The sequence below is a fragment of the Mus musculus genome, chromosome 7, assembly GCF_000001635.26.
Source record: "Mus musculus strain C57BL/6J chromosome 7, GRCm38.p6 C57BL/6J".
Classification (NCBI taxonomy): Eukaryota; Metazoa; Chordata; class Mammalia; order Rodentia; family Muridae; genus Mus; species Mus musculus.
Genome location: NC_000073.6, coordinates 16,045,689 through 16,060,093, shown reverse-complemented (window position 1 = coordinate 16,060,093; position 14,405 = coordinate 16,045,689). Strand labels below are relative to the sequence as shown.

The 14,405-nt window shown below is 48.5% G+C and overlaps 1 protein-coding gene and 1 long non-coding RNA gene across 5 annotated transcripts in view; one reads left to right on the top strand and one right to left on the bottom strand.

The window, feature by feature from the left end:
• Positions 1-11,947: 11,947 nt before the first annotated feature.
• Positions 11,948-14,405, top strand: part of Bicra (BRD4 interacting chromatin remodeling complex associated protein) — a 77,476-nt gene continuing 75,018 nt past the window's right edge. For all 4 annotated transcript variants that reach the window (XM_030242555.1, XM_006539918.4, XM_011250559.3 and 1 more), the window contains exon 1: positions 11,948-12,198. The gene's annotated coding sequence lies outside the window, so the exon portion shown is untranslated. The remainder of the gene's footprint in view (positions 12,199-14,405) is intronic.
• On the bottom strand, positions 12,428-13,897 carry Gm32059. Its single transcript, XR_391166.4, has 2 exons — positions 13,036-13,897; positions 12,428-12,890 (listed from the first exon to the last, which is right to left on the bottom strand). It is a non-coding gene; the product is annotated as a predicted gene, 32059 (long non-coding RNA).

The window sequence follows — 14,405 nt, the reverse complement described above, 5'->3', positions numbered from 1 at the left end:
GTGTGTAATTCTAGTTTCAGGGGACCTGACACCCCCTACACAGACATACACACAGGCAAAACATCGATGCACATAAAAAAAATTTTAAAAAAATCAGCTGGGTGGTGGTCTTTAGTCCCAACCCATGAGAGGCAGAAACAGGCAGGTTGTCTATAAGTTTGAGGCCAGCCTGGGCTACAAAGTGAGTTTCAGGATAGCCAAGGCTACACAGAGACACCCCATCTTGAAAAACCAAAGAGGCAAAATAAAAGCAGAGACATCTTTTAAACAATTTTATTTACTCATTTAGTGTGTGTGTGTATGTATGTGTGTGTCACAAGCGCACAGGTGCTCCAGTATGCCACAGTGTATGTATAATGGACAGAGGATAAATTTCCAAAGTTAGTTCACTTTTGCCACCATGAGAGTTCCAGTTGGCTAATCAAACTTAGTTAGCAAGCCCCTTTACCTGATGAGTCATCTCACTGGCCCAGGTGGAACCATTTTGTTCAGAACTTCTGTAACGAAGTTGAGACTTACATTTGATCAGAACTGAAATTCATTGAACATAACATTCATGGGGCTGAAGAGATGGTTCAGCTGTTAAGAGCACTTGTTACTCTTAAGAAGGACCCAGATTCAGTCTCCATCACCCGCATAGTTCACAACCATCTGTAACTTCAGTTCTAGGGGACCCAATGCCCTCTCTGACTTCCTAAGCACAAGGCACAATACATACATAACTGCATTCGAAATAACTCATAAAATAAATAAATCTAAAAATATACAAAAGCCAAAACATTAAGATTCCGTCTGAGGGAGGGATCCAGGAGATGCCTCAGAGGATAAATTGCCTGCTGATCAAGCATGAGACCCTGGGTTAAGATTCCCAGTAGCCATGTAAAAAGCCAAGCAGAGCTACTGGTGCCTTCTGGGAAGGCTGGATCTCCAAAGCTCTTTGGCCATTAAGTGATCTTTAGGTTAGAGAGAGAGACTTTGTCTCAAAACATAATGAGGAGGGCTGGGGATAGAGTGCAGTATTAGAGTGTGCATCTCTTACTCAGAGATACTGAGTGCAATCTTCAGCAATACCAAAAAATAATTAGCAAGGTGGAACATGTTTGAGGAAGACAGTAGACACATATTTCTGGCTTCTAACACACACACACACAGACACACACACAGACACACAGACACACACACACACACATGAAAGTGAGGAGATTTGTTCTATGTATTTAAAATCACATTTATTGGGCTGGAGAGATGGTTCAGCAGGTAAGAGCACTGACTTCCAGAGGTCCTGAATTCAATTCCCAGCACCACATGGTGGCTCACAACCATCTGTAATGGGATCTAATTCCCTCTTCTGATGGGTCTGAAGACAGCTACAATGTACTCATAAGTAAAATAAATAAATCTTTTTTAAAAATCACATTAATTTATTTTGTAGGGGTTCCTACATAACACAGCATGTGTGTGGAGGACAGCTTGTGTCAGTTAGTTCTCTCCTTTTACCATGTGGATCCCATGGATTGTCCTTGTGCTTGGCAGCAAGCACCTGTACCCACTGAGCCATCTTGCCAGCTACATCTGTGGTTTTATTTAACATATACAGACATTAGCATTTGATCAAAAATGGTCCCCAGCAAATGCATGTATTGTGTACTTGTTTCTCAGCAGATGGTACTGTTTGGGGAAGGCGATGGCACTTTGAAGGGACAGCTGTTTGTCAGAAGTAGGTCACTGTCAGACAGACACCCAAATCGCAGTCCTTCTCTGCTCCTTGGTCCACAATGTTGTAAACCGTCTCCAACACATGTTCTGATGGCCATAAACAGAACTGCTGTACCCTGAGCTACATAGGGAGAAGGTGGGGAAATCTGAACACGGTGTGCTGTATTGGTTACCTTTGTATCATGTGACAAAATATGTAATAGAAACCATATATGGGAGGGGAGTTAATTTTGGATCACGGTTTTGGAGGGATTTCTTCCAACCAGTCAGTCATGGGTCTGGTCTCAAGCTCACTAAGGGGGAGGATGATTTTGTCCTTTTGTTCCTCCTCCACTTCTCTAGTGCTAGGAGGACAGGCATGCAACACCAGAGCAGTTTACGGGAAACGGAACGTGGGACATCATTCATGTTATGCAACCACTCCACCAGTTGAATGACATGCTAGCGTTTCCTGATTATCTCTTTGGCTTGTTTGTCTTTAAACTTTTAAAGATTTATTTATTTATTTATTTATTTCACATGTATGAATGTTGTGCTTGCATGTATAGTGTGTGTACCTAGTTCCTGTGGAGGTCAGAGAGGGCATCAGATGCTCTGGAACTGAAGTTACAGATGGTTGTGAGCCATCATATGGATACTGGGAATCAAACCCTAAGTCCTCTGGAAGAGCATCCGTTGCTCTTAATAACTGAGCTGTCTCTCCAGAGCCCTGAGCATAGTTTCAGTAGAGCATGGTTCTTCAGCCACATGAGCACATTGGAGAGACAGGACAGAAGAGGAAAGGCTTAGGGTATCCCATATTTGCATTCTGAGAAGGTCAGGCCTTGGAGAAGCCTACCAGTGTGATCACTGACAAGGAAGGACCAAGGAAATAGAAAAAAAAAAAATCAGAGATTGCCCCAGCAATGCACAAGTTAAAGACCAACTCCAGCAGCACAGGCCTCCTGCTCTTCTCAGCCATCTTTTCTTCGGCATTGCTCAGCCCCTCCTTTGGTGACTCATCATTTGAATCACTTCCTGCAGGCACCCTTAGCCTCCTCACCACTCTGGTCCTCCCAGGTACTCACCTGACCAAACTTCAGCTTCCTGTATTCTCCAGGCTGGCAGAACCTGCAGGAGGAAACCACTCAGCCAGCCTGACGGGTTTTGCTTGAATTTGAAACCTCAGACCTTTGGTGAGCACAGGACAGTCTCTCCCAGTAAACTGGAAAGAACTGAGCTGATGTTGCCTGATCTGCCCTCCTCCACTGACCCAGCCTCCTCTTCCCAAGCAGGAGGAAGTCATCATTTGGAAATCCTTGATACCCATCTGCAGAGCACAGAGCAAAACCCATCTCCTCCTCCCCAGCAACCTCCCAGGGGAAGCTCTTTTAGGACCCAAGTTCTAGGGTCTATCTACTTTCAAAAACAGAGGTCAAGCCATGTGTGGGGATGCACACTTGTAATCTTGGCACACAGGAAGTGGAAGCAGAAACACCAAGAGTTCAAGGACCTCCTTGGTTCATACCGGGCTTGAGAGCAGCTTGAGATACACCAAAATACACACACACACGAGGTGTGTGTGTGTGTGTGGGAAATAGTTTTAAAATAATAATTTGTGCTGTGTAGATGGCTCAGCTGTTAAGAGCACTGGCTGATCTTCTAGAAGACTCTGATTTTCGATTTCAGCAGTCATATGGTGATGCCCAGCCATTTATAACTCCAATTCTAAGGGATCCAGCGCCCTCTTCAGACGACCATGGGCACTTCATGGAGGTAGATGATGGGAAGCTCAATAATAAATACAGGCAAAACACCTGTGCACATAAAATAAAGACAAACAGACCCTTAAGACAAGAATCATTTGGGCTGGAAAAATTACATCAGTTGTTAAGAGCACATACTGCTGTTCCAGAAGATTAGAGTTTGGTCCCCAGCATCTGGGCAACTCACATCTGCTTGTAATTCCAGCTCTGGGTTATCTAATACCCGTTTTTTGGCCTCCAAAGACACTGTACTCATGTGGTGTACAGACATGAATGCATATAAAAAATAAAATATTTTAAAAAGCATTGATCTGAAACACTTTGTCTTAATTTGTAAATGGAATTTAAGAACAAAAGGTTAAAACAAAAGTCTGGTCACAGACTATGCCCAGAGGTTTGTCTTCTCTTCTAGGTGATCCTGGATACTGTCAAGTTGACAATTAACATCAGTGTGTGTATGTGCGCACTCGTGTGTGTGTGTGTGTGGGAGTGGGGGGGTGTATGTATGTGAATGTGTGGTGTGGTATGTGTGTGGTTTGTAGTTGTGTGTTTGTGTGTGTGTGTGTGTGTGTGTGTATGTGTGTGGTATGCATGTGTGTGTTTGTACGTACGTGTGTGTGCATGTGCAACCCATGCTCATGTGTGCATGCAGGTGCTAGGACATGTATGTACGGAAAACAGATTGACATCTGGTGTCTTCCACTATTGCTCTCTGTCTTTTTTTTTTTTTTTTTTGAGACAGGGACTCTAACTAAATCTGAAACTTGCTCAGTAGTCTACCCAGCAATCCCCTGAGATCCACCTGTCTCTGCTCCCTCCCCCATAGTAGGGTAACAGATGTGGCATCACACCATCTGACTATGATCACCCTGTGTATATTGCTCTCACAGTGTGGTTTTACTTCCCTAATGACTAACGATGCTGAACATTTTTCACGTACTCTTCGGTGCTGTGCTAACCACCATTTGCACGCTGGCCTCAGCCTCACCACCTCCAGAAACCTCATATCCATATTTAACAATCTGGGGGCTTAATTTTCATTCTTTTTCCTCTCAACAACCTTACTCCTAGCACAACTATTCTTTTTGTTATTTTGTTTTGGGTTGGTTTTGGTCTCTTTGGGGGGGGGGGTGTTCTGAAAGATTTATTTTAGGCTGGATATAATGTCACACTCCTATAATCCCGTCACCGGAGAGGTAGATGCAGGTGGATCACCATGAGATACTTGTGACCCACTGGGAACTGAACCTGGGTTGTCTGGAATTTCAGCCAGTGTTCTTAACAGCTGACTCATCTCTCCAGCCCCATGGTGAGATTTAGCCCAAAATCTTGTCTCAAAAAGCCAAACCTGGAGCTGGGTGGTGGTGGCCCACGCCTTTAACCATACCACTTGTGAGGCAGAGGCAGGCAGAACTCTGAGTCTGAAGCCAGTCTGGTCTACCGAGTGAGTTCCAGGACATCCAGGGCTACGTGGAGAAACCCTGTCTTGGGGACTGGTGGGGGAGGGGAACTTGGGGAGAAAACTAGAAGAGTGGCTTGGTGACTAAGCCTTCTAGAGGACTTAGACTTTGGCTTCCAGCAACTCACAACTGTCTGTAACTCCAGCTCCAAGAGATCCAGTGACCTCTTCTGGTCTCCAAGGGCGTCTGCACTCTTCAAGCATTTATTTGCACAGACATAGGACATACACATAAATAACAATAAAAAAATCTTAAAAATCAAAAATAAAATCCCAAGGCTGGCAAGATGGCTCATCAGGTACAAGGCTTCTGCTACCAGGGTTGACGACTGGAGTTCAATCTGCACACCAACATAAAGGAAAGAGGCATGCCCACCACACACACAGACACACACACAGACACAGACACAGACACACACACACACACACACACACACACACACACACACAATGTCATTTAAAAATGAAAATAAAGTATAAAAATTAGTGAAGCTGGATGTGGTTGTGCATGCAGTTGGGAGGCAGATGGAGGCGGATCTTGGTAAATTTGAGGCCAGCCTGGTCTACATGGTGAGGTTCAAGCCAAGTGACATAGTGAGAAAATGTCTCAAAAGCACACACACACACACACACACACACATTGGTTAAGTTCTAAGTAGCTTTTATTAAGTATATTGTTATAATGGGTCTATTTTGCTATTATGTTTATATACGTATATATTTATTTATTTATGTTTTTGGAGACAGGGTTTCTCTGTGTAGCCCTGGCTGTCCTGGAAGTCACCATCTAGACCAGCTTGTCCTCCAACTCACAGAAACCCACCTGCCTCTATTTCTCAGGTTCTGGGATTAAAGGCGTGTTGATTGAAGCCTAGCATGGGCTACAGAAAAAGAACCTGTGGTAGAGCTCTTGATTAGAAGACACAAAATCCTGGGTTCAATCTGGTGCATACCTAAGGTTTTAGTGCTCGGGAGGTGGAGGCAGGAGAATCAGGAGGTCAAGGCCAACCTTGACCCTATCTCAAAAGAATTGAAAAAAAGTAGTATTCAATGTTTAGTATTATCTGTTTTCAGGCATCCACGGGAGGCTTGGAACGTGTCCTTTGAAGATGAAGGGTCTGACTCCTCCTGTTATTATAAAGCCACTCTCTTCTGCCCCAGCTGTGATGGCCCATGATGAATAAATACATCCCCTGTGTAGTTTTCTCACTCAGGAACTAAGACCTGGTCTTCAGAAGTTAATTTATAATAAAAGTAACAATAATTTTTATGTTCTTAAGACAGGCTTTCTCTACTTAGTCCTTAGTGTCTTGGAACTCATTAGGTAGACCAGGCTAGCCTTGAACTCACAGAAATCTACTTGCCTCTGCTTCCAGATTGTTGGGATTAGAGGTGTGTGCTACCTTTATATGTAAGGTGTGGCTTAAATTTGTATTTTGTTTATTTTAATTTACAGCATATTTATTTGAGTAGATGCTACAAATTTCTAACTTTACAAAGTTACAGAACGAAGTGGGCAGTGGCGACCCAGACTTTTGATTCCAGCACTGGGGAAGACTACAGAATAAGTTCCAGGATAGCCAAGGCCACACAGAGAAACCCTGCCTCTAAAAACCAAACCAAGCTAAAACAAACAAAAACAGTTACAAAATGAGCTAGGATCCACCCAACTCCTGTCCATTCATTTCCATTTTGTAAGTTATTCTGTGCAATTCATCAGCAAATGATTCGTGTCCATTTTCATCCATACTTTTGGCATTTACAGAACTCCCCTTCTCCCTGAGTGGTTGCAAAAGCTGTTGTGTCACTTTGCGGTTTCCTTGTTTATTGCAGTGACTTCCTGTCCCACTGTGGGCCAGGATCATAGCTGATTTCAGAGTTTTTCATTGTTGGCCAGCTAGGTTGCATCTGCTTTTTAAAACATAGTCATGGTTTTTGTTTTATTTTGTTTTAGGAATGTTTACAAAAACGTGCGCCTCAGTTTCTTGACTGGCCTTTATTAAGGAAGCTGACAGAAACCCCAAAAGGATTCTTCAGATCCAAAATCCCCTCATTAGCGTTTCGGTACTCTAAGAGCTGTCAGCCGCCGGCCCCGCCCTCCGAGGCCACGCCTCCGAAGCCCACCCGCTCGGGCCGATTCAAATGCAGCCAATAGAAGCGTGTAAACAAACATAAGCCACACCCACTACACGAATAATTTCGAGCACCAGGGCGCGAAGCCTATTTTATCTTGTGTGTGGGGGGTAGAGGTGGGGCGGAGCTGTGGCCACGCCCCCACATGCGGCCAATCAAAGGCCAGACTCCGCCCCTCGCACTTGCGGTGCTGAGGACCCCAGGCCGGGCTGGGCTAATCGCTGCCTGATTTTGCTGCCGGATTACAGCGCTCCGGTCTTGGCTGTCCTCAGAAGGGGTACCTTATGGCCACAGTGGAAGGGTATAGCTAGAGGACAGAGACTACGAAGGAATCCCCTTCTCTTCCTCCTCCTGGCCACCAAGACCCGGGCCCTTGGAAGTCTCGTAAAAACTTTCTCTTCTCACCCTTATTTAAAGCAACCTGGAAAGGCAGGAGTGTTTCAGGACGGGAGTCAGGCTTTGGTTGTTGAAGTGTTATATGCAAAAGAAAAAATGCACCAATCGTGTGCCATCAGTTTCTCGGATAATGAAACAATTGGGGCGCAAAGTTTGAAGCTTCCATTGCCTGACAGGAGCCGCGGGGAAGTGTTTCTACTTTCAGTGGAGGAAGCCATTTATTTAAAATCCGGAGGTGGGGAGGTGGAAGAGGGGCTGACGAGGTGGCTCAGTGAATAATGGCGCTTGCCACCAAAACTTGATCTGAAATTTATCTCCAGAAACCACGTGTTGGAAGGAGAGAAACATACACACACTGAAAAATAGAACTGGAGATGTGGTGCAGTTGGTACTTAATCTACTATCTAAGAAGCCCTGGTTTTCACAGCACCATCCAGGCGTGGTGGTTAAAGCTGTAATCCCGGAAGGTGGAGGCTGGGGGGTCAGGAGAGTTCCAGGTCCGCCCTAGGCTACAGAGCAAGACTGAAGCCCACCTAGGCTATTAAGCGGATGCTATTGACACCGTCTGTAGACAGATGGCGCTGACGAGGTTCTCCAGGGTAGGAGCTGGGCTGTAGTGAGCTGAGTTTCTGAAAGGCTCAGGGCTCTGATAAGAGCTAAGGCATATGCAGAAATGTGCGGAAAAAGGCTGGAGGAGGGTTCAGAGGACAAGATGATGTCAGGCCCTTCGGGCAAGGCAGTTCTCCAATATCTGGCCTTGTCCACAGCAAGAACACGGGGCTTCTACCTTTTCTTTTCCACTATACTATCATAATTAAAACTGTCAGCCTAGCCTGGTGGTGCAGGTCTGTCATCACTGCAGCTAAGGAAGCTGAGGCAGGAGGATAGCAAGTTCAAGCCCTGAACTTTAGCAACTTAGACCCTGTCAATATAAGAAGTGAAAAAGAAGGCTAGGGATGGTGACTTGCTGTGTGAGACCCTGGGTTTAACCTGCAAAAGAGGTTTGAAAGAAAGAAAGAAAGAAAGAAAGAAAGAAAGAAAGAAAGAAGCAGCAGCCATCTGAGCTCTTTTTTTATTTTTTATTTTTTGGTTTTTCGAGACAGGGTTTCTCTGTGTGGCCCTGGCTGTCCTGGAACTCACTTTGTAGACCAGGCTGGCCTCAAACTCACAAATCCGCCTGCCTCTGCCTACCGAGTGCTGGGATTAAAGGCGTGCGCCACCACTGCCCGGCACCATCTGAGCTCTTTAAAAAATATTATTTCTTCATCAAGTAAGGGTCTCATTATGCAGGCAGGCCTTGAACTCAAAAAGACCCACCTTCATCTGCCTCCCAAGTGCTAGAACTAAAGATGTGCTGGGTCATGTGTAGCCCAAGTGAGCCTTAGATTTGATATGTGATTGACTATTGTTGTTTTTGGAAATTGATTTTTATTTCGAACTATGGTATTCTTGTTTGAATATATACACGTTGAATTCCAGTGCCTAAGGAGGCTAAAAGAGGGTATCCATGCACTCTTCTGGGATTGGAATTAAAGGCTGTTGTAAGCTGACATGGATGCCGGGAACAGTCCCTGGGTCTTCTTGTAAGAGTAATTCAAAGTCTTAACCGCAGAGCTATGTCTCCAAGCGCTGATCCTAAACTTTTGATGCTCCTGAATACATTCAGAGTGTTGGGGTATAGGTGTGCAGCCCACTATGCCTAGTGTATGTGGACCTAGGATAAACTCTAGCAACTGAACTGTGTCACCAGCCCCACAGTGCTTTTTGAATACCTTGGGCTCTTGTCACTAGCTTGGAAGCCTGGATGGGCTTTCAGGGATGCTCAGGGAAAATAGCCATTTGATCTCCCAGGTCTGTGCCAGCTCTTGCTCAGCTTGGGGGCTGGCTTGTCTTGGCTCCTCCACACCCAGCCAAGGACTTCCAAGTAGCGTGTGTTTACAGCCCTCGCCTAAGCTAAGAGGTCTGGGGTATTCGTCATAGATAGTATCTTTCCAGCAAACCTTTGTTTTTGAGGCAAGGTCTTGTGTAGCCCAGGCTTTGAACTTGCTGGACATCAGAAGATGACTTTGAACCCTCAGCTAACCTTTCTTGTATACTAAGTGCTGAGTACCATCATAGGGGTAGAAGATATACCACAGTGCAGAAAGACCCAGAACCTAGACAGACATGGTAGCACAGCACTTGGAGGAGCTGGGGCAAGGAAATAGCCAGCTCAAAGTCAGCCTGGGCTATGTAGCAAGACCTCTTTCTCCAAACACTAAATTAAATGAAATCTGGTGCTTGTAGAGCATGATCTACATGTAGAGAAACTGAGGCTGTAACTTGCTTGCTCCTTGCCTCACCTAATAAACTAAGGTGGATGCGAGGCAGGAAGAACAAGGGAATGCATGCCTCTCACTGAATTCCTGATGCAGCTAGTTAGAACACGTTTCCCATGTGAATGTATAAGCTCATGTAAAGTCAACCCCTTGACCTCAAGTCATCTAGCTCTTTGTCCTGCTTTAAGTTCTGAGTTTTCCAGTGCTGGTAGCTCTGGTACAGACAACCAAATGCCACCCAGGTCAGGTCATTTTGCACAGAGGACATTTTCAGCAGAGGGTTGGGTCCCACTTCCTGGATGATCTTGGACAAAACACTTCCCTTTTGGTGAAAATGGAGGCTAACCCTTTCTCCTTTGGGCAAGTCCTGAGACTTTTTGAGACAAACTCTCCTGTAGTCCTCAGGTAGTCGAGGATGACCTTGAACTATTGATTGTCCAGCCCACATCTCCCAAATGTAGTGATTCTGCACGTCCAGCCCCCTTGGGGCAGTTCTGATCGGAAACATCCTCAGGTCAACTCATTGGGCCAACTACACAAAAATAAAAGCAGTGTGCACAGTGCTGGTTTCCCAAGCGTGAAAGTTGAACACTCAAGGCTTCACTTCTGCAATGGAGTCTACCACGTCACCATATAAAGGGAGCAGCAGGCACTTTCTTTTCTTTATGGTCGCTCTATAAAACCGGCCCATCACATTTTAAAAAGACACCAAAAACATTCATTATAAGCATAGCGCTCAGAGGACAACTTGTTGGTTGCCGTTAGATCTCTCTTTCTACCAATGTGGCTCCTGGGGTTTGAACTCATTGCCAGGACTGGTGGCAAGCGCCCTTATCCACTGAGCAACAAACTTGCAGTCAGCGTTTTAGAAAACAGGAAATAGAGGCACAGACAGATGAAATAATTTACATCACCTCACACAGCAAGTAAGTAGCAAAGGCTGATGTTTAGCAGGATCCTGCTCGTTTGTTCATGGCCCATAGCCTCCAGCCTCTTACAATTTTTCATTGTTGCACCCGGACCTCCACATACTACAAAAACACCCTCATTACTTAACTATATATATCCTTAGACCTCACGATAGCAATAAAAAGAAATTAAGCTCGTCATAGTGACACACAAGTATAATCCTAACGCCTGGGAGGTGAAGGCAGGTAGAGCGCGAGTTCCAGGCCAGCCTGTGCTTCATAGCAAGACCTAGTTCCCCGCCAAACCCTAGTGCCGCCATGGAATCAACGATAAGACTTACAAAACAGATCAGCCAGTCGTTTATACGACGCATTTATTCGATACCTACTGTTGTGCACCAGGTTTTCTATAGCTCGGGAGAAACAAGGGCATGTGAGACCGGAACGTTAAGAAATCAGACCAGTTCTGTGCAGAAGGGCAGGCCGGTGCGGTCTGGGACGTGCTGAGCAGGGCTAAAAATGCCCGCTCACCAAGTGCTCTGGGAATAGACCTGTGAATCCAAGCGTCGCTCAAAGGATTTTTGAGCTTCGGATCTGCGCTGCCGGCCAGGCGTGAAGAAGCAGGCTATCTAGCAGGGCTAACCATAGTCCTTGCGCTACAGCGGCTCAAAATCCCCAGGCTCGGAGAGACTTTATACGCCACGTCTGGAGTCCAGGTCACCCCCAATCTCCCCATCGCCTGGCACCCTCTGGGTCCAACGCGGGGAAACACTGTCCCACCTCCTCAAGAAGCCTCGACCACACTATCTTTGCAAGTCTTCTGAAGTGCCTTGTGGAGCATCCTCCCTCAGAAGCCACCATCCTGGACCAGGGAGCACAACGGCCCATTCCTAGGCGGGCCTGGCGCAGGGATACGGACACGTATCAACCCTCTGGCTCCTCTTCCACCACCACCAACTCGAACACCAGCTCCAGGTTGCCGACCACAGCCCAGCAGACACCCAAGCAGCCCGGCCGTGCCAGGAGCAGGGGGCGGTGCCGACATTCCGTGCTCCCGCCCACAGAGTGTGCATCTTTTTATTGGCTATCAGATCTGCCGCTCTAGCGCTCTTTGCTACGATTGATTAGCTGCCACACTACAGGCGGAGCCTTCTGTGGCTCCTCCTCGTAGCTGGGCGGAGGGGAGGAAGAGGAGGAGGAAGAGGAGGGGGCGGGACACAAAACCAGCAAGGTTTTTTTTTTTTTTTTTTTTTTGCATTTAATTAAAAAAAATTTTTTTTTTTTTTTTTTTTTTTTTTGCATACCCGAGGGGCGCTCCCCGGAGCGGGGCGCGGGGCCGGGCCGCGCGGGGCCGCTTCGTTGCAAGGGCGGCGGCGGGCCCGGGCGCAGCGGAGCCGGGGCCCGCCATGCGATCAGGCAGTGCGCTGACCGGCCCGGCCGGCCGGCCCCTTCTGGGTCCTCCCTGTGCAGCCCGTGCGGGGCCGTCCCGGAGACCCCGCGCCGACGGCTGCTCAAACATCAGGGTGAGTTTCTCACAATGTAGCAATTTCTCTTTAAATCTCTTAACTCTCTCTACCTGCGAGTCGGGGCTGTGACAGGGCGCAAAAGCGAGGGGGGGAGTGGGGCTCGGCGGCGAGGGTGTGTGTGTTGGGGGGGGAGAGCCAGAGCTGGGGCCGAACCCACTCCCCCCCGACACTCCACACTCAGCCCCCCAACCGGGGCGCAGCGCCTGCTGCCGCTGCTCAGGCTGGATTTTTTTTTTTTTTTTTTTTTTTTGTGATCAGCGCCCACCACTATCCGCACACCCCCATCCCAGGTCTCTCGCGCCACCGCCGCCACCCCGATCTTGCAGAGAGCTCCCCCTTCATTGCTCCCCGATCTCAAACCTTGCGCCCCGGTTCCCTCCCTGGTCCTTCCCGGGATACAATGCAACGGAGGAGAGGGGCGAGCGTGAACGTCCCACGGGGGGGAGGGGCGGGGACCCCCCGCCCGCCTTGGGGACCCCCCTCCCTTCCTCGTGCTCCCCGCCTTTTCTGGGGAGAGCCAAGGGCCACAGAAAGGCAGCTCGATCCATCTCCCCTCCTGTCGCGCGTCCCGTGCGCCCCCTCCCCAAGTTCCTCTTGGGGGGTGCCAGGGAGAATCGGGGGTCCTCTGCAGGCTTGTAGGAAGAGATGAACTGGGATGCAGGCCACTGGGTCTCCCCTCTCCATCGTCCCTAAACAATGAGAGGAGTTGACTTGATTCTCCTATCCCCGGCAGAGAGCGTAGGGGACCCCCGCCCCTTCAGCTGGCTAGTCCTGCAGGAGGCCTGTTCCTAGGGATCAAAGGGAGGGAAAAAAGGGAGCCTTCACGCCTGTCACCTTCTGGGATTTGGGGCGGCCCCTGAACTCCAACTCCGTGGGCCTAGGAATGGGAGGCACCAGGCCCAGCCCGGGCACCGCGCTCCGGGTGGTGACCTTTAGACAAAGGCAGTCCTTTCCCCGGAGTGATCCCGGCCAGGTCCCTGCGGAAGGCGGCCAGGCCGCGGGCTTGGAGGGAGAGGGATGGAATAGGATGGATGGATGGATGGATGGATGGTTGGGTGGGTAGGTGGAGGAGGAGGGAGGAGGAGGTTTAGGACCATCTGGTTTTCCCATCGCCTTGGCTGCCCCACACTGCTTCCTCGGCTCCTGTCACCGGCAGCCGCGGGGAGACAAGGGACCAGGGAGCTACCCAGCCAGGCCTTGGGCCTCCGCCAGCCGGAGGACCGGGCGACGAGCCGCGGGAGGGCGCGGGCTCGGGCGACCGCGGTGATTGGAAGGCATAGTGGCTCCTTCCTCTCCGCGCCCCTTTGTTTTTGCTTTGTGGTTCTGAGCAGCTGAACGTCCCTGGAGGTGGGGTCAGAGGCTGCCGGGTCAGCTCTCCTGGGGAAGTCTTGATGACAGGGCCCTCGAGGTCCCCAGCCTCTACACTTGCATTTGGTACCCCACCCCCAAGTCTTAAACCTCTAGCCCCTTTTGTCGCTACCCCCAACGTAGTGTCAGAAAAATATGGAGATGTGTGAACATCCAAGACTCTGGGCTGAAAGTCAAGAGATCTTTGGCACACAGCCCCTCCCCACACCTGCACTCTAAGTCCACTCTGACCCAACCCCCAAGATGAGGAAACAGGGGAAGCCACGCTTAGAGACCACCCCTTTCCTAGGCGGCCCCACGGGACTTATCAGTTGTTTACCTCAGTACCGTGCCTTCCTCTGTAACTCCCCCACCCCCCAGAAGCCGGAAATAACCACTCTACCCTGGATTGGTTACTGCTAAATGCCTTCCATCCTGGCTACAGTCTGAGGAGTGAGCACAGTGAGTGTTCCCGTTTTCCAGGCAGGCTCACTGAGGCCTAGAGTAGTTAAAGGGCTAGTTTAAGGTCACACAGTTGGGGTCACTTGAGCCCCAATTCACAACATCCTAGAGTTTATACAGCCTAGCTCAAAACCAGTTGGTCCTCACTTTGTGTTACTTTGTCCCTTTGACTTAAGTGGACTTGGGTTTGGGAGAAATCTGCCAGATGTTTTCCCTGAAGAGTTGGTTTGGCAGAAGAGGATGAGGGCTCAGTCGTTTTCATCTGTGTCTGGTGTGTGTCAGGATAGGGCTAACCCAGGGCTAGCTGGATGAAGGCTTGGCATCGCTTGGGATCCAATGCCACTTCATCTGACTTAGCTTGATTGCTGTTGTTGGACTGTAAGGAGGGAAGCTGA